This window comes from Pseudorca crassidens, chromosome 4, assembly GCF_039906515.1.
Source record: "Pseudorca crassidens isolate mPseCra1 chromosome 4, mPseCra1.hap1, whole genome shotgun sequence".
Taxonomy (NCBI): domain Eukaryota; kingdom Metazoa; phylum Chordata; class Mammalia; order Artiodactyla; family Delphinidae; genus Pseudorca; species Pseudorca crassidens.
In genome coordinates this window covers 147,312,245-147,338,628 of record NC_090299.1, presented here as the reverse complement: position 1 = coordinate 147,338,628, position 26,384 = coordinate 147,312,245, and the positions used below count along the sequence as shown (strand labels likewise).

Sequence of the window (26,384 nt, the reverse complement as noted above, 5' to 3'; positions counted from 1 at the left end):
TAATACTCCAGAGTGGAACATTTCTTACAAGTGATGAACAGACACGGATGTCTCATTATCACCCCAAGTCCATAGTTTACATCAGGGTTTACTCTTGGTGGTGCACATGGACTTCGACAAAGATATCCACCACTGTGTTGTCACACAGAAGAGTTGCACTGCCCTAAAAATCCTCTGTGCTCCACATTCCGTGCTGTCCTGCTGCCCCCGGCAACCACTGACTTTTTACTGTCTGCATACTTCTGCCTTTCCCTGAAGGTCACGTAGTTGGAAGCATACAGCATGTGGCCTTCCCAGAGTGGCTTCTTTCACTTAGTAACGTGCATTTGTTTCCTCCATGTCTCTTCACGGCTTGATAGCTCATTTCTTTTTGACACTGAATAATATTCCATTGTCTGGATGTACCACAGTTTATTTATCCATCCACCTACTGAAGGACATCTTGGTTGCTTCCAAGTTCTGGCAGTTATGACTAGAGCTGCTGTGAACATCTGTGTTCAGGTTTTGGTGAGGACCTATGTTTTCGACTCATTTGGGTAAATCCTGAGGAACGTGATTGCCACATCCCATGGTAAGTGTATGTTTAGTTTTGTAAGAAACTGGGAAACTGTCTTCCAAAGTAGCTATACCAATTTGAATTCCCACCAGCAATGAATGAAAGTTCTTGGACAGCATTTGATGTTGTCAGTGTTTGTTTTTTTTAAAGAATTTTTTAAAATAAATGTATTTATTTATATGAAAATTTTTTGGCTGCGTTGGGTCTTCACTGCTGCACGCGGGCTTTCTCTAGTCGCGGCGAGTGGGGTCTACTCTTCGTTGCGGTGTGCGGGCTTCTCACTGCAGTGGCTTCTCTTGTTGCGGAGCACGGGCTCTAGGCGCGCAGGCTTCAGTAGTTATGGCTCACGGACTCTATAGCGCAGGCTCAGTAGTTGTGGCGCACGGGCTTAGTTGCTCCACGGCATGTGGGATCTTCGCAGACTAGGGCTCGAAGCCGTGTCCCCTGCATTGGCAGGCAGATTCCTAACCACTGCACCACCAGGGATATCCCTGTCAGTGTCTTAGAGTTTTGCCTTTTTGATAGGTGTGTAGTGGTATCTTATTCCTGTTTTAATTTGCAATTCCATAATGCCATGTTGTGGAGCATCTTTTCATATGCTTATTTGCCATCTATATATCTTCTTTGGTGAGGTACTTGAACACTGTGTTGAACACCATGTGAACACTGTGTTCAAGTGTTTGGCATTTTCTAATGGGGTTGTTTGTTTTCTTAGTGTTGAGTTTTGAGAGTTCTTTGTATGTTTTGGAAAACAGTCCTTTATCAGATATGTGTTTGGTAGATATTTTCTCCCAGTCTGTGGCTTGTCTCCTTATTCCCTTGACATTGTCTTTCACAGACCAGAAGCTTTTAATTTTTTTTTTTTTTTTTTTTTTTGGCGTTACGCAGGGCTCTCACTGTTGTGGCCTCTCCCGTTGCGGAGCACAGGCTCTGGACACGCAGGCTCAGCGGCCATGGTTCATGGGCCCAGCCGCTCCGCGGCACGTGGGATCTTCCCGGACCGGGGCACGAACCCGTGTCCCCTGCATCGGCAGGCGGACTCCCAACCACTGCGCCACCAGGGAAGCCCCAGAAGCTTTTAATTTTAACGAAGCCTAGCCTATCGATAATTTCTTTCATGGGTCCTGTCTTTGGTGTTGTATCTAAAAAGTCATCATCGTGTCCAAGATCACCTAGATTTTCTGCTATGTTATTTTCTTGGAGTTTTATAGCTTTGCATTTTCCATTTAGGTCTATGATGCACTTTAATTTTTGTGAAGGGGGTAAGGTTTGTGCTTCGATTCTTTTTTTTGTCCTCCCTGTGGCTGTCCATTTGTTCTAGCACCATTTGTTGAAGACTATTTTTATGCCATTTGCATTGCCTTTGCTCCTTTGTCAAAAATCAGTGGACTATATTCACGTGTGTCTTTTTCTGGGCTTTATTCTGCTCCATCATCTATTTGCCTATTCTTGCACCAATATCAGACTGTCTTACTTACTGTAGCTTTATAGTAAGTCTTGAAGTCAGGTAGTCTCAGCCCTCCAACTTTGTTCTTCTCCTTCAGTATTACGTTGGCTATGGCTATACCAGGTTTTTCTGCCTCTCCATATAAATTTTAGGATCAGTTTGTCAATATCTATAAAATAACTTGCTGACTTTTTTATTGGGATTGCATTAATCTATAGATCAAGTTGGGAAGAACTGACATCTTGACAATATTGAATCTTCCTACCCATGAATATGGAATATCTCTGTATTTAGTTATTCGTAGGTTTCTTTCATCAGAGTTTTGTAGCTTTCATCACACAGATCTTGTTCATATTTTGTTAGATTTATACCTAAGTATTTCACTTTTGAGGATCTAATGTAAACGGTATTGTATTTTTAATTTCAAATTACACTTGTTCATTGCTAGTATATAGAAAAGTGGTTGACTTTTTGCTTATTAAACTTGCATCCTGCAACCTTGCTATATCATTTATTAGTTCCAGGAGTTTTTGTTGTTGTTATTGCTTTTTTTTAATTTTTATTTTATATTGGAGTATAGTTGATTAACAATGTTGTGTTAGCGTCAGGTGTACAGCAAAGTGATTCAGTTATACATACACATGTATCTATTCATTTTCAAATTCTTTTCCCATTTTGTTGCTGTTACTGTTTTTGTTGTTCATGATTTGTTTGGATTTTTTACATAGACAAGCATGTCATCTGCAGCCCAAAACAGTTTTATTTCTTCCTTCCCAATTGCCATAACGTCTTGTCTTATTGCATTGCTAGGACTCCCAGTGCGATAACTGAAAAAGAGTGTTGAGAGATAGCATCATTGCCTTGTTCCTGCCTTGTTCCTTGTTCCTGAGAAGCGTCTAGCTTCTCACCATTAAGTGTGATGTTGACTGTAGGCTTTTTGTAGATGTTCTTTATCAAGCTGAGGGAGTTCTCCTCTCTTCCTGGATTGATGAGAGTTTTTACCATGAATGAGTATTCCATTTTATCAAATGCTTTTTATCATCTTTTGATATGATCATGTGATTTTTCTTGTTTAGCCTGTTGATGTGACTGATTACAATAATTTAGTTCAAATATTCAGCCAGCCTTGCCTACCTGAAATATATGCCATGCTGTGAAAAATTTGGGGTGTGTAATCCCACATAGTATATAATTCTTTTCATACACTATTGGATTCAATCTGCTAATATTTTATGGAGGATTTTTGCATCTATATCACAAGAGATATTGGTCTGTCCTTTGTTTTCTTTTCTTGTAATGTCATTATCTGGTTTTGCTGTAAGGATAATGCTCATAGAGTGAGTTAGGAAGTATCCCCTTGGCTTCTATCTTCTGAAAGAGATGGTAGAGTATTGGTAGAATTTTCCCTTAAATGTTTGGTGGAATTTCCCAGTGAACCCATCTCGATCTGGTGCTTTCTGTTTTGGAAGGTTATTAATTATTGATTCAAGTACTTTAAGATATAGGTCTATTCAAGTTGTCTATTAGGTCTTTTTTTTTTTAAAAAAAAGATAATTTTATTGCTTTGAGTGGCATCAATAGATAGTCTTGCTATCTACTGGTTATCAGGAGGAATTCGTTTTATTTTTTTAATAAATTTATTTATTTATTTATGGCTGTGTTGGGTCTTCGTTGCTGCGCGCGGCTTTCTCTAGTTGCGGTGAGCGGGGGCTACTCTTCATTGCGGTGCGCGGGCTTCTCATTGTGGTGGCTTCTCTTGTTGCGGAGCACAGGCTCTAGGCACGTGGGTTTCAGTAGTTGTGGCACACGGGCTCAGTAGTTGTGGCTCACAGGCTCTAGAGCGCAGGCTCAGTAGTTGTGGCACATGGGCTTAGTTACTCCACAGCATGTGGGATCTTCACAGACCAGGGCTCAAGCCCGTGTCCCCTGTATTGGCAGGTGGATTCTTAACCACTGTGCCACCAGGGAAGTCCCTAGCAGGTCTTGAATATAGCTATAGGCACACTAACGAAAGTTAAGCTGATTCAACTAGTTATAAAACCATGACAGCTGGCTTAGAATACATCAGAATCACTTTGGTGCTTTTCATAAATAAAGACTCTTACAAAATACATACACACACAAACAAGATTTTGATTCAGTAGATAAGAAGCCAGGAATCTAGACTTTAAAAGAACATTACCAGGTGATTCTGACTCTGACGCAGGTAGACTGTGGACCACACTCTGAGAAACAATGTTTGAGATTAGACAAGATTAGATTTGATCAATTTGTTTTCCCCCCCACTTTTAATGTGCTAAAATGGACCAAAATTTATTCCTAAGAAAATACCTGGCTTTGCCTTGTAAGGGCTGCTCATCTTAACATCCATAAAAGGACTTCAACACTAAATGGTGACTATTTGTGGCCTACATGGGAGAACTTAAATTTCCTCTCCACTGGAATGAATGAAGAGAAAGAAATCTCTGTACTGGTCAAGAAAAGGTAGAGATGGGAAGCAGAAATAATGCAGTAGGTCATGCTTTAATCTGTAGCTGAGGGACTTCCCTGGTGGTCCAGTGATAAAGAATCTACCTTCCAATGCAGGGGACGCAGGTTCGATCCCTGGTCGGGGAACTAAGATCCCACATGCTGTGGGGCAACTAAGCCCACGCATGCCACAACTACTGAGCTCACGCGCCTCAACTAGAGAGAGGAAAACCCGCACACCACAACTGGAGAGAAGCCCGCGCGCCACAACTAGACAGAAACCTGTGCGCTACAAAGAAGAGCCCATGTGCCGCAACAAAAGATCCCACATGCCGCAACTAAGACCCAACGCAGCCAAAAACAATAAAGAAAATAAATACATATTTTAAAAAAAGAGAAATGAAATACTTAAAAAAAAATCTGTACAGGAAGGCCAACTATTATGTTGCCGTAAGAGTCATATGTATTTAAGCTTCGTTAGTGTGCCCTTTGGCTAGACCCAAAGACCCAGGTGTAATTCCCCAAGGCATCTGCCAGTGTGAAGTGAAAAGACATCAGGTGTTCCCACAGGCCCCTCCTCAAGTTCGATAATTTGCTAGAACAGCACACAGAACTTGGGAAAACAGTTTACTTATTGGTACTGGTTTAGTATGAAAGATACAACTCGGTAACAGCCAAATAGAAGAGATGCCTAGGGCCAGGATGGGAGAGGCAGCGCGCAGCTCCATGCCCTCTCTGGATACACCCCCTTCTCAGCACCTTGATGTGTTCACCAGCTCTAAAGCTCTCTGAACCCCTTCAGTTAGGGGTTTTTATGGAGGTTCCATGATGTAGTCATGATTGATTAAATCACTGGTCAATGGTGACTGATGAACCCAACTTTCAGCCTCCTCTCCTCCCTGGAGGTTGGGGGATGAGGTTGAAATTCTTTAATCACATAGTTGGTTTCTCAAGCAACCAGCCCCCATCCTCAAATTCTCTAGGTGCCCACCAGTGGAGGCTGATGGTACGTTTTCAAGAGGGACGTGTGACATCCAGTAAGAAATATATATTTGGTCTTTGTCCTCGGTTCCTGACACAGCTTCTAAAACTCTTGTAATTTACTGAGTGATAGGAGTCATGGGAGCATCTTTTGTTATTCACAACAATCCCCTTTCAACCATACTTGAATTTATGTTCATAAGATGACTTTTAATTTTGTATCTATATGAGATGATGGATGTTGACTAAACTTACTGTGATAATCACTTCATAATACATGTAAATCAAATGCTGTAAACCTCAAACTTATACAGTGCTGGATGTCAATTATATCTCAATAAAACTGGAAGGAAAAAGAAAGAGCCATTTTCAACATCTGTTCTTTACTGTCCTCAGCATGTAAGTCATGTTTAAAAGAAGAAATAAAACAAGTATAGAAATAATTATCATGTAATATAGAAGATAAAAGATATTCAGAAAAGAACCATGAGAATTTTTGTTTGTTTTTAACAGCTGCTCTCCTTTTGGTTTTCTTTTTATTTGTTTTTAATTTATTTTTGGTTGTGCTGGGTCTTCATTGCTGTATGTGGGCTTTCTCTAGTTGCATCAAGCTGGGGGCTACTCTTTGTTGTGGTGCATGGGCTTCTCATTGCGGTGGCTTCTCTTGTTGCGGAGCACGGGCTCTAGGTGCGCGGGCTTCAGTAGTTGTGGCATGCAGGCTCTAGAGTGCAGGCTCAGTAGTTGTGGCACACGGGCTTAGCTGCTCCGCAGCATATGGGATCTTCCTAAACCAGGGATCAAACCTGTGTCCCCTGCATTGGCAGGTGGATTCTTAACCACTGTGCCACCAGGGAAGTCCCAAGAAGTATGGGAAGTTAGAGAACACTTTAGACTACTTTCAAATGACCAAGATAATTTGGGATAGAGCAATTCTCTTACTTGAAGATACAGTCAAACTAAGATCGCACTGAGGGGAAAAATGGGATAGGAAATAAATATAATTAGGGAGGTGGGATGCAGAGGAAAGTCTTTCTTGATCTTCTCTTCAAGATAAGAGCAAGTTTGGTCACTTTTTCTAATCTGCCTGTGTGTCATAAGTATTGTAGTGATCTTTGGGAATGAGAACCTTTAGTGTAGAGCTAGTTCATAATTAAATTGGCCATGTTCATACTGTGCAGGGCTTATGTCCCAGTTTGCACAGGAAAGTCCCAGTTTACACATGTAGCCCCAAGTGATTATTAATCGTGCCCCCCTCACTCAAAGTAAATGCGGTTGCCCTAGCTTTAGATAAGAACAAAAATAATCCTTCACTGGACTCTGGTGCCCTCTTGTGATTAAAGCATAAAAAGTCATTACCGGGGCTCCCCTGGTGGCGCAGTCATTGAGAATCTGCCTGCCAATGCATGGGACCCAGGTTCAACCCCTGGCCCTGGAAGATCCCACATGCCGCGGAGCAACTAAGCCCGTGCGCCACAACTACTGAGCCTGTGTGCCTAGAGCCCGTGCTCCGCAACAAGAGAAGCCACCGCAGTGAGAAGCCCGTGCACTGCAATGAAGAGTAGCCCCCTCTCACCGCAGCTAGAGAAAGCCCATGCGCAGCAACGAAGACCCAACAGAGCCGGAAATTAATTCATTGATTAATTAATTAATTATTTTTAAAAAGTCATTACAGAAACCAAAGAGCTTTCTTCTGAAAGAAGAAAGCACTGCAAAATGCGGACATCCCAAAGTGGGTCATCTACTAACTTCCCTCCACATCTCAGCTTTGAATTGCATGTCACCAGACTTCATCACTGACTGCTCTCCACGGCTGCTGCTTTCTCTGGACTCCAGGACCTCTTCCCCCATTAATCAGTAACTGGCGCCCTGTCAGTCTCTCTAACACTTTCTGTTGTACCTCTTGGTGAATGCAACATACTCATAAGTGATTTTTCTAGCATGCTGGCCTCTGCCTACCTTGAACTTCTCTCCTCCAGTGTTCTTGTTCTCCACTCTGCTTCAGCTATACACCTCCAGGGCGTGCCGTGGACACAGTCATTCGCAACCTCATTTTATGCGTCGTGCTCTCTGCACCTCTCCACCTAGCTCCTTCTAGTAACCCAACTCTAACACACCCCCCACAAGGACCTATAATCATTAACTTCACAAATATTTCACTCTGCCTCATCCCTACTGGTATCTTTAATCTCCATACCAGCTGAAATTCCATGATCATTCATTATGATAATACCCTTGCAAACACCCTCAACTCCCTTGTTCCTCTTTTGTGTTGCCACTTGCTTGGCAAAACCAGAATCTCTAGTTAAATTCAAACCTCCCCCACTCTGTGCCTGCACCCCTGCCCCTGAATATGGATGGAAAAAAACACATAAAAATTATGATTGTCTGATTTTAAATTCATGATAATGAATCTTAATGCTGGGACTCTGAATGGACTCTAGCAACTCACACTCAGAGCCCATAGCTTCAGAGAACCTAGTAGCAGAAGGGGAAGTGGCACACATGACTCTGGCCTCCCAACTGCACTAGCGCCCATGGCCACAGGTAACTGGGCAGCAGCGGCAATGGGGCCTGGGACACCGTTCCTCCACTGGTTGAGGTACTCATGACCCCAGCCCTTGCACCCATCATCAGCAGTGGTAGAGCCTGCAAACCTTACAACACCAGACATGGTAGGGATACCTGTTTGACCCCAGCTCCCCTCCCAATGTCTCCCTCCCCCCACTGGGCAGCCTGTGTCTCAAGGGATCCTGGATGCAAGGAAAGAGCCCACCATCCCAGTGACAAGAGCAGTTCTGGCAGAAACAAGGCAATAACCACCCCAGAGGAACAAGAAGTGACAACAAAGGCATGGAGCCACACCTCTTACAGAGACAGCTGAGAATGGCAAGTGCTGAATCTCAAATATGACCAGAGGCAGCTCAGGTGAAAGAAACCATAAACTTGTATGATACCACCATCTACTGGAAAACAAAAGAAAGGACTCTAACAGCTAACCTGTCATTTAACTTCAAATGCACCAGAAGAGGAATACTTCACCAAGCAACATGAAGAACCACAGTAACACTGTACCATGAAAAGAAAATGACAATTTTCCAGAAACCAAACTTAGAGTCATGAATATTGTGATCTAACTGATAGAGAATTTGAACTAGCTGTCTTGAAGAGACTCAACAAGGTACAAGAAAACTCAGAAAGGCAGTTTAATGAGCTCAGGAATAAAATTAATGAACAGAACGAATACTTTACCAAAGAAACTGAACCTCTAAAAGAGAACCAAAAAATTCTGGGGCTGAAGAACACAATAAACGAGATGAAGAACGTATTAGAAAGTACTGGAAATTAAGCAGGTCATATGGAAGAGGGAATTAGTGAGCTTAAAGACAGAAATCTGGAAATCATACAAGCAGAAGAAGAGAGAGAAACAAGATAAAAATATTAGGAAATTCTTTGAGAGATATCCAACTCTTTTGGGAAAGGCAACATTAGGATAATGGGCACCCCAGAAGGAGAAAAGAGAGAGAAGGGAGCAGAGAAATTATTTAAAGACATAATAGGTGAGGACTTCCCAAACATGGTAAAGGAACTGGACATACAAATCTATGAAGCTAAGAAAATACCTGAGTACCTCAATGCAAAAGACCTTCTTCAAGACACATTATATTAAAACTGTCAAAAGTCAATGATTAAAAAAAAAAGGAATTTTAAGGACAACCAGAGGAAAAAGGATGGTAACCTACAAAGGAACCCCTATTATGCTATCAGCAGATCTCTCAGCAGAAAACCTACAGGCCAGGAAGGAGTGCAACATTCTCAGATACTGAAAGATAAAAGCTGTCAGTCAAGAACGCTCCACCCAGCACTTACCTTTCATATATGAAGAAGAAATAATTTCCCAGACAAATTTGATGAAGTTCATCATCAGTAGACTGCCTTACAAGAAATGTTGAAAGGAGCTTTTCTACCAGAAACAATATGGCAGAAATACACAAAATTTTAAGCAAGGTGATAAACAGAACTAGAAGATTGTAACTCTTTATCAGAAAAGGTTTTTAAGCACTTAATTATGGTAAAAGGGTTAAAGGGAGAATAAAAGAAAGCAGAAAAATAACTAGCTATCTCAGTATGGTGACAAACACAACATAAAAAGCTATAATTTGAAATAACAAAAACATAAACGTAAATGAAAACAAAATGCTTGCAGCAGAAAAAGCACTACTTTATCTATGAGACTTTTTATACAAACCTCAGGGTAACCACAAAACATAAACATAGAGCAGAGACACGAAACATAGAAAAAGAGAAAACTCAGAAGAATATCATAGAAAACGACCCAACTAAAATGGCAGACAGAAACACAAGAAAAAAGAAACAATGGAGATATAGAGCAAACAGAAAATAGAAGATTAAATGGCAGTTCTAAGAGAAAAGGGAACCCTCCTTCACTGTTGGTGGGAATGTAAATTGGTGCAGTCACTGTGCAGAACAGTATGGAGAGTTCTCAAAAAACTAAAAATAGAACTATCATATGACCCAGCAATTCCACTGATGGGTATATATGCAAAAAAACCCCAAAACCCTAATTCAAAACGATACATGCACCCCAGGGTTCACAGCAGTATTATGTACAATTGCCAACGTATAGAAGCAACCTAAGTGTCCCTCAACAGATGGATGGAAAAAGAAGATGTAGTGTATATATGTACAATGGAATACTATTCAGTCATTAAAAAGAATAAAATTTTGCCATTTGCATCAACATGGATGGACTTGGAGGGCATTTTGCTAAGTGAAATAAGTCAGACAGAGAAAGACAAATACTGTATTATATCATTTATATGTGGAATCTAAACAATACAACAAACTAGTGAATATAACAAAAAAGAAGTAGACTAACAGGTATAGAGAACAAATTAGTGGTTACCAGTGGGGAGAGGGAAGGGGGGGCAATATAGGAGGAGGAGATTACAGAAAGGGGGGTTATTATGGGATATATGAAATCATCTGTGTGAAACTTTCGAAAACTGTGAAGCACTATAGAATTTAAAGAATACTTCATTCAATAAAAAAAATAGGTGGCAAGACAAATTTGCCCCAAGGGCAGTAGTCTGATACCCTCTGGACTGGCGGTCACAGTTGGGCATTTTCAAAGGCCTTAAGGAAGGCCAGCGTGATAAGAACAAAGATGAGAGAGAAGGGAGATGAGGTTGGAGAGATATACAGGGGCCAGATCACATAGACGCTTGTTGACCACAAGGAGGATTTGATTTATTCCCCCTCATCCATTCACCTACCGAACATCCATCAAAGACCTACTAGGAGTTAGGGGCTGGGACTACACAGAAGTTAGGCTCAGTCCTCAGCCTCCTGGAGCCTCGATGGAGAGAAGAGGCATAAGCGAAGGAGTTTTAACACAGTATCACATTTCCTTTCTGAGTCCTGGCGTACGCTCCATTCCATCACCTGAACCATGGGATTCCTGCTCTGAGCTTTACTCTACTGCCTTCGTCTGAGCCTTTATTAATTCTCTCCATGATGGTTGCAACAGTCTATTTAAACAGCTCTCTGCCTGTAGTCTAACCTTTTCCCAAACTGGCCTCCATGCTGCAGCAGGAGACACTTCTAAAATGCAATTCTGATTGCACTCCCCAGCTTCAAACTACATTGATGTCTTCCATTGCTGTCAGAGTTAAGTTCAAGCTTTTAAGATGACATGTAAAGCCTTGCGTGATCGGGCCCTTGCCAACTTCTCATCATCATCTGCTCTCTACCCCCTCAGTGGGAAGCGCTAGCTGACAGCTCAGGACATCTACTTATACACGCGTAAGAACATGTGTAACTCATGATTAAGTCCTGGGGTAACATCTACATCAAAGAACAGCATTTGATACCTGCTCACGCAATATCTTCTTGCTGTTGGTGTTTCTACTATAAAGTATAATTATGAATTGAGCAAGACTTAGAAATAATAAGAGCAAACACACATAGAGATAGTCTGTGCCTGGAACTGTTAAGTCATTTAATCCTCACAACCACCATATGAGGTAGGTGGTATCATTGTCTCCATTTTACAGATTAGGAAACTGAGGCACAGAATGGTTAAGTCCCCCAGGATCGCACAGCTTATAAGTGTGACGGCATCAATATTCAAACCCAGGAATTCTGACTCTATCATCTCTGTTGTTAAGCACACAAAGCCTCCTCACTAAACCATAAATATGTTCTTTAAAAATACTGACTGAAGCTATGCCTGTAGTCTAAAAGCATGGTCTCTGGATGGCAGCATTCAAATCACCCGGGAGCTATTAGACATGCGAATTCTCAGGCCTGGGCCCTGACCTACTGAATCAGATCTCTGAAGTTAGGGCCCAGGAATCTGAGTTTTACCAAGCTCCCCAGGTGATTTTCAATCACAATAAAGTCTGCGAAGCCCTGCTCTGAAATGCTTATTCCTAGGGAGTAGAGGCGCTAATGGATGCAAAGGTTATGACAAACGTGGATAATTCTGACAATCCTAGAAACAGGACTCTTTTTAATGCACAAACGTTTCAAATTTTGACATTAAAAGCAAACAAATCCTAGCAGAGAACAATAACGGTTGTCATAGGTTTTGAGAGGATGCTTGACGGGATGAAGAAAAGTACAGGATAAACCTGAACTTACAGCAAACGACCAAGTTTCAGTCCAACACACCTACTAACCAGCTGTGTGACTTTTCAGAAATTGCTTAACTGGAGCCTCAGTTTCTTCACTGACAGGTAAAAATAATAATCCCCTTGACGTGTACCCCATGATGGCTGTGAAAAATCAAGCAGGGTGAGATACGTGACAATGCTTTGTATGGAAGGATAGCGTGCTGATCAAGTTTCCTTTTCTGCCGTATCTGTTTACAAAAGAATACACGCATTTTCCCTTGTACTCGGGAAATGGATAGGATTTTGGGTCACTTGCAGTGACTGAAGAGATCCCTCCTTTCTTTAGTGAAGGTTGCAGGAGATAACACAGCCGGAATGAGGGGCTGCTCCAGGCTTGGAAAGTCAGGGAAGTGGCCTCACCTGAGAGAATGGGGCCAAAGCGCTGACAGATGGTGGTAGGACTGTGATCATATGTCTCTAAACTCATCTGTAGCTTTACAATTTCTCCCCCCATAGAAGTTCATGCAGGCTTAGCTGAGGCTGGTACACAGCCCTGTGCGCTTCTTACTGCCTATCAGCGTGGCCTGCTTTGGTGTGGGCTCTTTACCGCAGCTTCTGTTTTGATTAGTCAGCCTTTGTGGCAAGTAAGTTGTTAAATTTTTAAGTAATACCCCCGTTATGCTCCATAATGGAAAGGAATGTTACTTGACGTTTATTTCAAACAGAAGCAACTCCCCTCGGTCTGGGATGGTTTAATGGATTCATACTGAGCCTCACCAGGCCTGTTCACGCCACTGACCTTTGATTCCATTGACTGTCCTTGACTCAATGACAAATAGTTCCAGCATGTTCATTAAAACAATGCAATTTTAGGGCTTCCCTGGTGGCGCAGTGGTTGAGAGGCCACCTGCTGATGCAGGGGACACGGGTTCGTGCCCCGGTCTGGGAAGATCCCACATGCCGCAGAGCGGCTAGGCCCGTGAGCCATGGCCACTGAGCCTGCGCATCCGGAGCCTGTGCTCCGCAACGGGAGAGGCCACAACAATGAGAGGCCCGCGTACCGCAAAAAAAAACCAAAACAAAAAAAAATGCAATTTTAAATTTACCTATTCTGTCTCAAGTACATTTTTCTAGCTGAGGAAGACGCGAGCTACTGCTCTAGAAAAACTCCCATGCATGTGAGGGAAAGAATTCTATTATCACGCTGGGGTTTCTTGTGTTCACTTTGCACATCTGACTTCCCTGGCCACAACTTGCCTTTCTTTCCCTTTTCTTCTCCCATTGTTTGCTTCTCCCCTCAAGAGGCACAGAATAGGTACCCTCCCTGTTATTTGTTTTTTGCCCTCTTGGCTTTCGGATTAAAAGCAACTTTCTGATAAATATGTATCATTTAGGACAGGGGGGCTGCTCGATTTAAAGAGGAACACTCTCACAAGAAGAGAAAACACATCAATCATATTCCATACTCCAACTGACTTTAAACTGCATCACAGATTCGCATGCTGTACACTCTTCACCTCCAAATAGTAGGAGGAAGACACCAGTTATTTTTCTAGATGTGTAATTTTCAACTGAAGCTGAAACGTTCAAACGACCACTCGCTACCCCAGTTAAGGCACGATGTGGATACTTATTCCCCAAAATTGCAACAATGTTTCTGGCTCTGCTCAAAGTGGCCCATGCGGTCTACGGAGCAGACCAACATCCTCTCTCACTTGGGGGGACGTGGCTTACCACATCTAGGAACTATTTAACACAACCCCCCAAACTCTGAGACTGTCCATCAAAGCAGGTACAACCTGGGCACAATGGTGTCTGATTTTCCTCCCAGGCGCTCTACATAAATCATGTGCTCAGCCGAATGCCTTCACTCTGCCAGCATCTCCCAACCCCTTTCCCCCAAAAGCAACAGACCGAGAGGGTGTTAGCCGTTGTTACCCGTGGTTCATGGGCCCGCAGCACCGAGGTCACCTGGGAACGTGTCAGATATGCAGAGTCTCAGGCCCACTGAATTCTGCTGCTTTTTAACAACATCTCCAGGTGATTCATACACACATTCAAGTATGAGAAGTACTGGTTTAATCGACACACTTGTTAAAAGCACATACCAAAAAAGAATCAAGATTCTCCACTCAGTGTGAACATGTGAAAAAAACAAAAACAAACAACTCACCTCCGTTACGATCTGTGATGCTGGAAGGAAAGCACCTTGGTAGAGAGGCAGTGGTGATACTGAGAAGATTTGGACTCTTGTTGGCTTTCCCACAGAGACTTCGACCAAGGTCCGCGTCTATTAAAGTCCAGGAGCTTCCCTTCCTTCCAGCTCTCAAGGTGCAAGAGGAAGCACCAGAGAGGAAACTTACCAGCCCCCGGCTAGGTCTTCGGACTACCAGAAAGACTGAGGCTTTCCAAATAAGCTAGCCGTGGGATAATGTCCAGTTCTCCTATCTCCTTGAGTTCCTTTTTTCTCCACTGTTAGCTGGTTATTAACCACATTTCCTTCTCGATCACTGGGATTCAAACAGACAACCTAATGCCTCTAACCAGCCTGGGATCCTTTTCCGACGTTCCTGGCAAGGGGATAAAAAAGGAAGAAATTCACGTGTCAGAGAGATATTTTTATATCTTTTCCTTTGTGCAAGAGAATCCTGACGACAGTATCTCCGACACTCATGGCAACTTTAGCAAGGATAAAAACCGATTCTAGCAAATAGTTTTGCTCTGTGTAAACTTCCTGTCTTTTGCTAGATGTGACGTAACAGGGGCCTCCTTTCACAAGCTCTGTCTTCTAGCAAAAGAATACAAGCAGGAAGATAACACAGATTTGGAAAGGAAGTGAAAGAAACCAAAGCACAGCCGGCATTAGGTTTCAGTGCAAAGGCCCACTAGAGATTTGAAGAGAAGAACTATATTTGGAACCCGCTATCCTTCTAATGTTCTTTTCTAAACCAGAAGTATAACAGGAAGTTAAGGTTGTATTAAATAGGCATTTCAGCGAAAACATGAAGGATGTCAGGTGACAAAATCTGACACATACTAAGAGCTTCTGGCTCTACCCTTTACCACCCGTGACCAGTTTTTTGATCCAAGGCTTCTCAACATAAAATGTTGGTAACAATAGTGCTTTCCTTAGAGAGCTGGCATAACAATATCATGAGATACGTGAAACGCCGATTACTGAACTCGCCTTGCTGGACGTTCTCTTTATAGTCAAGTCACTATCCTGATTTTCCTCTCTACCGTGCATACCTAAGCACAGCTCAGGCAGTCAATATTTATTGAAATGAAATGCAAGCTGTTAAGAAATTCCATCTATTTCTTTTTTCTTTTCTTTTTAAAATTTATTTATTTATATTTAAAAATTCTTTTGGCTGCATTGGGTCATCGTTGCTGCGCGCAGGCTTTCTCTAGTTGCGGCGAGCGGGGGCCACTCTTCATTGCAGTGCACAGGCTTCTCATTGCGGTGGCTTCTCTTGTTGCGGAGAACGGGCTCTAGGGCATGTGGGCTTCTGTAGCTGTGATGCACGGGCTTAGTTGCTCCCTGGCATGTGGAATCTTCCCGGACCAGTGTTCGAACCCGTGTCCCCTGCATTGGCAGGCGGATTCTTAACCATTGTGCCACCAGGGAAGTCCCATCTATTTCTTTTTATCATTTTTATTGTGGTAAAATACATATAACATAAAATTTTAGCCATTTTTAAGTGTCTGATTCAGTGGCATTAATTACATTTACAATGTTATGTAACCATCACCACTACCCATTTCCAAAACTTTTTCATCACCCCAAGTAGAAACTCTGATCATGAAGAAATAACCCCTCCAGGGTTCTTTTTTTTTTTTATTATTATTATTATTTTTTTGCGGTACGTGGGCCTCTCACTTGCTTCCTAACTGATATAGACCCATGGTCGACTTAGGTAAGCTGACTGAGTAAACTCTTAGCAAAGCTCAGAGTACCTGGGCTCAAATTCTCATGATTCCCATTTATTCCAAACAATAAACATTAGATAAGTCCTTGCTTAAGAAGTAACTGAGGCCTTTTTTCCATTGAGGTAAATCTAAGTGCTCCCAATTTAGGAAACACATATTGCTTTTCTGAAAGAAGGTAACACAAACTTTAATTTTCAAATTCCTCCCATGTTTCATGTAACATGTAATTTTATGTTATTAAATGTAATATTAAGACAATATTAATTCAATATGGGGAGGAAAGGAGGAAGGCAGGAAGGGAGGAAAGGGGAGAAATTTGAACCTAAATATTTACCTATAAAGGTATATGGTTAAACAAAACAGAGCGCATGCCTACAACAGAATAGTATACAAAAAAGAATGAGATAGAAATTTATGTACTGTTTTGACAGAGAAAGATCTCCAAGACATATTAATTATAAAAAGCAAGTTGCTAATAAACACAGGGCATATAAGTTCACTTATGTTAAAATGCACCCATGTAGACAGACACACACACATGCCCTCACAAAACAAAACTATGTATTTCTGTATGTACCCATCTATGTATGTAATCACATAGAAAAACCTTTGGAAAGATATGACTCAAAATGGCAGCAATGTCTAGAAAGTATGGGGTTAGGAGGCGGGGATACTTTTTTGAACATATACATCTCTCTTGTTTAAAGACTTCCCACCACGTATGCATCTGTTTTCCTGTTTTTCTTAGATTAAAAGCCAAAGACCTTTACATGTAATCTGTATCTTCCACCCCATCCCTCTCATCTCATGTTCCCCTTTACCGATTGCAATGTAGTGAGACATATCTCCCTGTTATACCTCAAATATACATACACAGACCCACCTCATGGCCACTGCTCTAGCTGCTCCTTTTCCCTAGAAAGTTCTTCCCCTATTTATCTATTTGGCTCATTCTTTCACTTCCTCCAAGTTTTTCTTCAAATGGTAACTTCTCATGAGGCCTACCTGACCTCCCAACATAAAACTGCAGTTCCCCTCTTGCACTGTTGGTGGGAATGTAAGTTGATACAGCCACTGTGGAGAACAGTATGGAGGTTCCTTAAAAAACTAAAAATAGAACTACCATATGACCCAGCAATCCCACTACTGGGCATATACCCTGAGAAAACCATAATTCAAAAAGACACATGCACCCCAATGTTCATTGCAGCACTATTTACAATAGCCAGGTCACGGAAGCAACCTAAATGCCCATCGACAGATGAATGGATAAAGAAGATGTGGTACATATATACAATGGAATACTACTCAGTCATAAAAAGAAACGAAATTGAGTTATTTGTAGTGAGGTGGATGGACCTAGAGTCTGTCATACAGAGTGAAGTAAGTCAGAAAGAGAAAAACAAATACCGTGCGCTAACGCATATATATGGAATCTAAAAAAAAAAAAGGTTCTGAAGAACCTAGAGGCAGGATGGGAATAAAGACGCAGACCTACTAGAGAATGGACTTGAGGACACAGGGAAGGGGAAAGGGAAGCTGGAACGAAGTAAGAGAGTGGCATGGACGTATATACACTACCGAATGTAAAATAGATAGCTAGTGGGAAGCAGCCGCATAGCACAGGGAGATGAGCTCGGTGCTTTGTGACCACCTAGAGGGGTGGGACAGAGAGGGTGGGAGGGAGGGAGATGCAAGAGGAAAGAGATATGGGGATATATGTATATATATAACTGATTCACTGTGTTATAAAGCAGAAACTGACACACCATTGTAAAGCAATTATACTCCAATAAAGATGTTTAAAAAATAAAGTCAACTATGAGAATTCAAAAAAAAAAAAATTGCAGTTCCTCGTACTAGCATTCTTGATCTACCATATGTTATTTTTGTTAATAGCACTTATCACCTTCTAACATATTATGTAATTTCCTTACTTATTATGTTTGTTTTTCTCCTTCCACTAGAATTACGCTCTATGTGGGCATGAATTTTTATTTGCTTTGTTCATTGATATAGCCTTAGTCCCCAGAATTGTGCCTGGTATACCAGTAGGTACTTGATAAAATATATTAATCAATTCACAAATCTTCACAAGAATATATTCATGTATTTTTAAAATCAAAGATATCCACAATCTCACAAAGAAAAAGTCAGAATAAAATGTTTAAGGACCCCCCGGGTTCTGTGGAACAAGTTTTGAAAACCTCTGGTTTAAACCTCTTAAATAAGATAAAACTTATGGGAAGGAAGCTTTTTAAATGGAAGCACTTCTACTGACTTAGGCACACTATCTAACAGTGCATATTATCTCACCCTGGAACACCTATTTTTCAGACAACTAGGAATAAATCAACCACTCCTAGGGATTTCTGTGAAATCCCCAGCTCTTTCTTTCCAAAGGCAAAGAACCAGTGAAGATCCCTTATTTCTTATAAAGGAAGCACTGTGCACAAGTGAAGAGTTGTAGCAAAAATCATGTCTAATTCTTGGAGGCCTCCTTTATCTTTCAAAAATATGTATGTCCCTAAGGGTGTAGATGGACTTGAATTCCTGATCTTGTTTGAGCAGATATTGAAGCCTTTGGAATAGGGAAAGTGAGAAAGGTTTCAAACAGCCAGCTTCATCCTCTAATTCAAAGAACAGTAAAGTCCTTTAGCTAGAGAAGACTTTTATCAGAATCCGTAGTATGGCGTGGGGAGGAAGCCAATCCAAATTATGAGGGAGGGGAGGTTGGGAAGGTGATACCCAGGCAAGTATTTTGCCAGTCCTGTTTTTCCCCCGGCTTTAACCGTTCCTCAGTGCTCTGAGAGGCAGTCACAGAGAGCACTCCTTAGCTAAGCATTTGAAAATGATGGAAGGGCCTTTGATATTATCCCAAACTTTTTGTTTTGTTTCCCAGCCTATGTTGGCTTATGATGGAGTCTTCAGAATTCACTAGAATGCATTCATGTAAATTTATGATAATCTATTCCTGTGTTCCAGGGTATGGAAAAGTTGCTCCAAATTTTCTTTAAGATTCAGAAGCAAACTCAAGACTTAGGAATTGTTTACAAAGAGTCAAAAATCCTATGTTGCATGCTTTTATTATCAAGACTCTCAATGGTTATGCACAAGTCCCTCAGCACTCACAGTTTGGGTTTCTCACTTTGCCAATTATCAACTACTCAGAGTTAAGGGCCATATCTTAGGCTTTTGTAGTCCTATAGTATGGTACTGTTCACACAGTAATCATTTAACCAAGGTTTACAGTCATCATTGTGAACAAATGACAACATAAACTGAGGCTATGAACATTACTTAAAATAAAATCACACTTCTGGCAGAACTTGGAAACACCAAACCTGCTTCCACGGTGCTTCTGCATTTTAAAAGCCAAAAGCTACAACAGAAAAGCAGTCATCGTGACACACTCTCCTTGTGAACTCTTCGAACTTGTTATGTACTGAACTGGCTACACAAGAAGCTCTAGGAAAGGGAAGCTCAAACCAAAGCAACCATTTTTTACTGGGCAGACCAACCTCACCTCTTTATTGCCTCGCAAGTTTGTGCAACTGCTGATAAATGTTTAGTGTTGAAGCAATCTAGGTACAGTAGTTCAGGACTGGTACCGTGATCAGCTCTATAGAGAAGAGAAACTCTCAGGACGCCTGGCTTTGATACCGACCAGGGCTCTTGGCCTTCGGCAATCAATAGAAATTGACTAGAGGCCAGATGCAAGGCTTTATGGGGGCCCCTGTAGCAGCACGGGGGAGTGAGAACAAGGAACAGGTTCCCTTGCTTGCTTGTTCCCTGATGGGGAGCGAGCTGGCTCCTTAAACGGCGTGAGGGTAGTGCTGTGACCAGGGGTCCGGCCAGAGGGGTAGCTTAGGTGTTTTGCCCACCCCTCTGGTGGTGCTGAGCGCACAGGGCACGCTCACTACCGTGCTGTTGCCCCCAACACCCTGTTTTTGGTCCCAGCTCTTCAGAAGTGGCAGTTGGGTTTTTTTTGGTCTCTTTGTATCTTTTGGGGCCAGAATCTGTCCCAACTGCGCATGCACGCAGTTATTTTTAGTCCTGTAGAGTTTCTTTGTATTTTGTTGCTGGATGAGAAGTGTGTCCAGGTGCGAGAATGCAGCACTGCAGCTAAGTGTCCTGGGTCCCAGCCTGTCTCAGTTTTACTTTTTTTCACAAGACTGAAGATCTACACAACAAACGCAGCAAATTTTATGTATTTCCATAATTATGCATTTGTACGTTTGTATATATCTTATGTAGCAGAGAATGCAAGGGAAGTGTCCTAAAGGAAGGAGATACTTAAAAAGACTAAAAAATCAGAAACATCAATGTGCCCCACAAGAGGAGAATGTGACAAACTGTGGTATATGATACCATAATCATAAAAATTAACAAGTATATGGTCTATATTGATCATGGCATATGAAGTATTTGAGGAGGAAAAAACTTTTGCTGTACCCTTAGGTTGAGCTCTTGGGGACCTCTGAATTAAACTGACAAAAGACAACAGGAGAAAAAAGCCTTATTCACATGGAAGCAGCTAGTAGCTAGCTAACTGGTTAAAGACAGAGGCTTATCTACCTAACTTAGTAGGGGAAAGAGGGAGATGGAGAAAAATCTATGAAAAAAACAAGTAGGTTTCCATAGGAAAGAAAAGGATTTTTAGGAGAATAAACTGGAGATAAGAAAGCCTGTGATAATATTTATGAATATGCAAGTGGGCTTTTCCATCTCCTTCACAGCCACGAAACTCCCAGAGAGGAGATTTACGGCCTATTTACTTTTGATCTCTCTCCTAGGAGTAAGCTCATCCTGAAGAGGGAACTTATGACAGCCTCATTTCTCAGAAGTTTCTGCTCTTAGATAAGGGAAATGCTGAGAAGGCTTCTTTCTGCAATCCGTTGATTCTTAATTGCCTTCAGCTCAAATTAATCCTCATGCCAAAGGGGCATATTGGGGGTAGGGGGGCATATCCTGATCCCCTTCGGTATAGAGTTATATTAGGTGATGAAAATCAGAACTAAATTAACATGAATGTTTTCACTGATTTTTAAATATAAAAAAAAGTATGCCAAAACATGGCAGAGATGAGAAACCAGTTTGGGAAAAAGAAAATAGGGCTTTAATAGTCATTATTAAGTTTCTTATTCTGTAAGTTTATTAAAGTTCATAGCCATCAGTCATTTTTTAGGTGAGTGAGGGAGAAGTATGAGAATATTAAGAAGAAATTCAGTCAGGCAGGGAGAGAGATAGTTTAAAAAAAAGTAGTAGAGGGTCTTCCCTGGTGGTGCAGTGGTTGAGAGTCCGCCTGCCGATGCAGGTGACACGGGTTCGTGCCCCGGTCCGGGAAGATCCCACGTGGCGCGGAGCGGCTGGGCCCGTGAGCCATAGCCGCTGAGCCTGCGCGTCCGGAGCCTGTGCTCCGCGATGGGAGAGGCCACAGCAGTGAGAGGCCCGCGTACCGCAAAAAAAAAAAAAAAAAAAAAGTAGAAAGGTAGTGAAAGGGGAAAGAAGGCACAGAACGGGATGGACAAAACAAAAACCCACAGAGAGGGCTTCCCTGGTGGCGCAGTGGTTGAGCGTCCGCCTGCCGGAATAGGGGACGCAGGTTCATGCCCCCGTCCGGGAGGATCCCACATGCGGAGCGGCTGGGCACATAAGCCGTGGCTGCTGGGCCTGCCCGTCCAGAGCCTGTGCAGCCTGGGCAGGGAACAGACCGGGAGGGAAGGGTCTTTTTTTTTTTTTTTGCAGTACGCGGGCCTCTCACTGTTGTGGCCTCTCCCGTTGCGGAGCACAGGCTCCGGACGCGCGGGCTCAGCGGCCACGGCTCACAGGCCCAGCTGCTCCGCGGCATGTGGGATCTTCCCGGACCAGAGCATGAACCCTTGTCCCCTGCATCGGCAGGCGGACACTCAACCACTGCACCACCATGGAAGCCCCATAGGTAGGGTCTTTTATGCAATGCTAACGACTTTTACTTTATCTGGGTGGTGAGATTGAAAAAACGCAAACACGAGCGTGTGTGATGACCAAGTGGAGAATGGACAAGGGGTGACCCTGAAGGCAGGGCAATCAGTTGGGAAGCCACAGCATCAGCTGGATCTAAGGAAATGGCGGTGAGGATGGAGCGGAGGAGAAAATTACAGATGTGAAGGTCTGAGTGAGAGGCACTGCCATTCATCAAGATGGGCAGACTAGAAGGACTGGTTTGGGTGGGAATTCCATCTTGCATATGTTGAACTGCGGCGCCTATAGGACCTCTGAGCAGACATTTCCGGCCCATATCTGGACATCTGAGCGTGGAACTCAGGAGAGAAATCTGGGCTGGGAAAACAGTTGGAAGTTATCAGTATGCACGTGATGGGTGACGTCATGAGAATGCATTGGCTCACACAAGGAGAGTACACCATGAGAAGAGGGTGGATTTTTTGTCCTTGATGAAGCAGTAAAAACTCCTGATTTGATTAAATTGTGACCCCAGAGTATATGTTTTTCAATATTCCGTGTGAAGAAACGGCAATTATTCATAAAGCACTTCTGCTGCCCAGCTATGATGGTTGTTGTTAGGAAAAGCACCAGTGAAGGGGGCAGGTGGTTATTGTTTCAGTTGCAACCTGAATTAGTTGTTTCCCCTCCACACAGGTTTAATGGCTTTAATAAGGTAAACCTAACCTGGGGAACACCAACAATCAAAGGGCAGGAGACAATCACAGCAGCTGCTAGATATTTAGACAGAAAAGTGGTGACAGAAAAGCCTTGAGAGGAGACTGATTCAATGAGACGGAAGTAGCCAGGCATGTTGAATGTGGAAGAGATGTCAAATAAAATAAACACTAAAATGAATCACTATGTTTATCCAGTAAGAGGTCACTGTGGACCTCTGAGACAGATGTTTCATTGGTGTGGTAGAGTTGAAGGCAGGATGCAGTAAATGAGAGATGGGGAAGCAGCAGCCTCAAATGTAGTCAGGAATGTGGTCTAAGAGTTTGGTTACCTTTTGCCTTGGTCTTTTTTTTGCGGTATGCGGCCTCTCACCGTTGTGGCTTCTCCTGTTGTGGAGCACAGGTTCCAGACGCGCAGGCTCAGTGGCCATGGCTCACGGGCCCAGCCGCTCCGCGGCACGTGGGATCTTCCCGGACCGGGGCACGAACCCGTATCCCCTGTATCAGCAGGTAGACTCTCAACCACTGCGCCACCAGGGAAGCCCTTGGTCTTAGTCTTGATGTGCTTTTACTATGTCCTCTCCTTCTTCCCCTGACACATTTTCCAATTATTCTATCCCTCCTGGTTTCCAATGAACAGCTGCAGCGTTCTCAGGTCCCTTCTGGAATTTTTTTCCACCTAATTATTAATACATAAGTACTTATTAACCTTACCTGACTTTGGTAGTGGAAAATTATTAACTTTGGGATGAAACAGGGCTGGGTTTGAATTCCTAGCCAGCACCCTCTGGTACCTGCTTTTTGTATTTTGTTATCTGTAGGAGTTTGGGCCTGTACAGAAATCCTCTCAAACTGGCCATGGGTTGGAATTGAGACTCGGCTGGGATGGAGGTAGCTCTTCCCTCCACTCGTCCGTCCCCCTCTGGGGAAGTAGCTCCTCTCTGCAAAGTCAAAAGTGTGCGCATTATCTAGAAATGGCCCTGCCAGTTGACAAGTCCTCTCAAACCTAGCTCCTCCCATTATACAGCTAGAGAGCCGGTCCATCCCTTAGTATAGACTTTTGAAGGAATCTCACTGGTTGTTGACTAGAGCTAAGGATTGGCTCCATTCAGGATCCTGTCGCCCAAACAGCAAGAAGTGTCAGTTGGGACACACATGGCCACCAGGCCGAACATTTAAGCAAGAGCTACGAATAGGGCAGTGCCTGGGAATGAGGGTTTGGGCTGGGCAGAAAGGCCGACGGAACCTCAGACCAATCCCTCGATCTCTTCAGTTTTCCCTGCAAAGCGGAGTTAGTACCTAGCAAACGCTGTGTTGTGCTGCCCAGAACCGACCACCAGGACTGAGGAACTACAGTAGCCCCCTGGCTGCGGGGACACCGCCCGGGACAGCTCTCACCCGCTCTCCGCTCCAGGCGCTTCCCCGGGCAGAAGAGCGCCTCCTCGCCGCCGACAGTCACGTCCTCTTCCCGAACGGCCGGCCTCCCATCGCCGGTGAGTTCAGTTCGGGGGGCCGCGGCCAGTTCCGCTAGACCCGCCGGGCGCGCGCTGAGGAAGAGCCGGGAGGAGGCGGGGCCGCCGGGAGGCTCGGCGGGCGGTTCGCTCAGCTTCGGTATTTGAGGCAGATTCGCTGTCCTGCCGGCGCAGCCGCCGCAGGGGGAAAAGCAAGGGACGAAGGAAGGAACGGGAGGAGGAAGTGAGCGACAAAGGGGGACGGGAAGGGCAGCTAGCTGTTCGGACCCGCTTTCAGGCGCCGCAGGTCCGGGTCTCCGCCAGGCCCTCCCGAGGCGCAGCCGCCAGACCAGTGGAGCCGGGGCGCGGGCATGCAGGGGCGCGGGGCGAGGATGCCGGGCGGGGGATGCAGGGACTCGGCGCAGTCCCCCCTCCCGCTCCCGAGAGCGAGGAGAGCGCCGCCCACCGCTGTTTCTCATCTCTGCCTGTGGAGTCAGGGCGCCAAGCTGCTCGGGCTTTGCCTGGTTCGGTGGGCAGAAACCAGGGATCCCGGGCAGCAGCCGTAGTCGCCGCCTGGGGCCAAGCACCACAGTGCATCTTGTTCGGTAAGTGCCCGCGCACTGGCGAAAGGCCGTGGGTGTGCAATGAATGTGCTCCCTTCTTTTGCTGCATTTGCTCTTACAGAGTATTTTCCTTCTGGTTATGGGTGCACGACCTGCACAGGATCCAGCTGTTAGAGGGGCCCCCTACTTGGTTTAGTGCTCTGCAGTTGCTGTCTTGAATAAGGACCTGGCATTGTCATTTGGCACGAAATATGTTACCGGTCCTGCCTTTGGCCGCCTGCCTCTTAAGACATGACGTTAAGTCTCCTGGCCCTTGAAAGAACCTACCCTTGACATGTGAACAAAGGCTCAGTGACTTCACTGGTTAGATCTCTCTCGGCTCCAAACATCCTGGCTTCACCTGTCCAGGTGAACACTGATATCCTTCTGGTATAACTCACTTTCCTCACTTGTCGGTCTCCGGACAGAGTTCTAGGGATATTATCAACCACTAGCCCCAAGCCCTGCTAGACCCACCCTAGTGTCATTTAGACATATGCAGTATGTTCTCAAAAAATGCTTACCGTTGGTAAACTGACTTATTGGACTTCCGTAAGTGACCATCTAAACCCTGTACTGTTTAAAGCATTATTCTGTTCATTCTTCACTTGCTCCCCAGTTATACTGTTTGCTGGAACATAATTTAGTTCTCTACTCTAGTTTTAGGTGACAAATGCTCAGTTACTGCCTCTATTATGTTCATTCATCCACTGAGTTAGTTTCTGGATCGTGTCCATGTCACTCTTTTCCATGTCCACCAGAGAGCCTTCTGCAGATGGATGTTAATAGCTGTTTGATAGTAGTGAATTGGTTTTGCTTTTGCTAGTGTATAAAGGAGGTATGGTAAGAGAAGAAACAGACTTTGAAGTCAAAGGAGTCTGGATTGGACCTTGCTATTATTAGCTACTTAAAGGCTTTATTTCTTCATCTATAAAAATGATAATTAGAAAGACTTCCCTGTATGGTTGTTAAGATTAAATGAGATAATATATGTAAAAGAGCATAGCACATAAAAGACCCTTAATATTCATATCCCTTTCTCCACCTTTTAAAGAAACAAGATTATAGTCATCCATGCAGCACTGCTCTTTAGGTTTTGTTCAGAACAAGATTCTGAACCATATTTATACTAACTTATACTTTACAAGGCATAACTGATCATTGTCTTAAGGAAACACCAAAAGAGGTTAAATACTATTCCTTCACGATTAAATACTATGTTTGGCTTATTATTTAAAATATCTAATGCCCATTTCCCCACTAACATAACATTAATAAAAATGTAACTCAATGAATGCATTGACTCACTGATTTAGCAAACATTTTATCCTCATTGCTGAACTTATAAAAAGTGCTAGGTCAGGAGTCTGAACAAAATGAAATAGATCTCTGCCACCATGGAGTTTACCAAGTTACCTTCAGGGGATACTCTAGAAGAGATCCTTGTGCCGAAAGACTGCAACTATGACATTTTGTTCAATCAATGGCAGGACATTAAAAATTGCTTACATTAACTGCATATTGCTGAGTTCCCACTGAACACTTGTTTCTAATTTTTAATACATGGAAATGCTGCAGTAAAATATACCACAGGCAACATATTGTAGAAATCACAACCATTTTCTTCTTATGTACCAACAAATATTTTGGAAGA

General features: G+C 43.3%; 1 protein-coding gene across 2 annotated transcripts in view; it reads right to left on the bottom strand.

Annotated features, from left to right (window-relative positions):
• Positions 1-14,813, bottom strand: part of ABCG2 (ATP binding cassette subfamily G member 2 (JR blood group)) — a 121,315-nt gene extending 106,502 nt beyond the window's left edge. For both annotated transcript variants that reach the window (XM_067736993.1, XM_067736992.1), the window contains exon 1: positions 14,262-14,813. The gene's annotated coding sequence lies outside the window, so the exon portion shown is untranslated. The remainder of the gene's footprint in view (positions 1-14,261) is intronic.
• Positions 14,814-26,384: the final 11,571 nt, after the last annotated feature.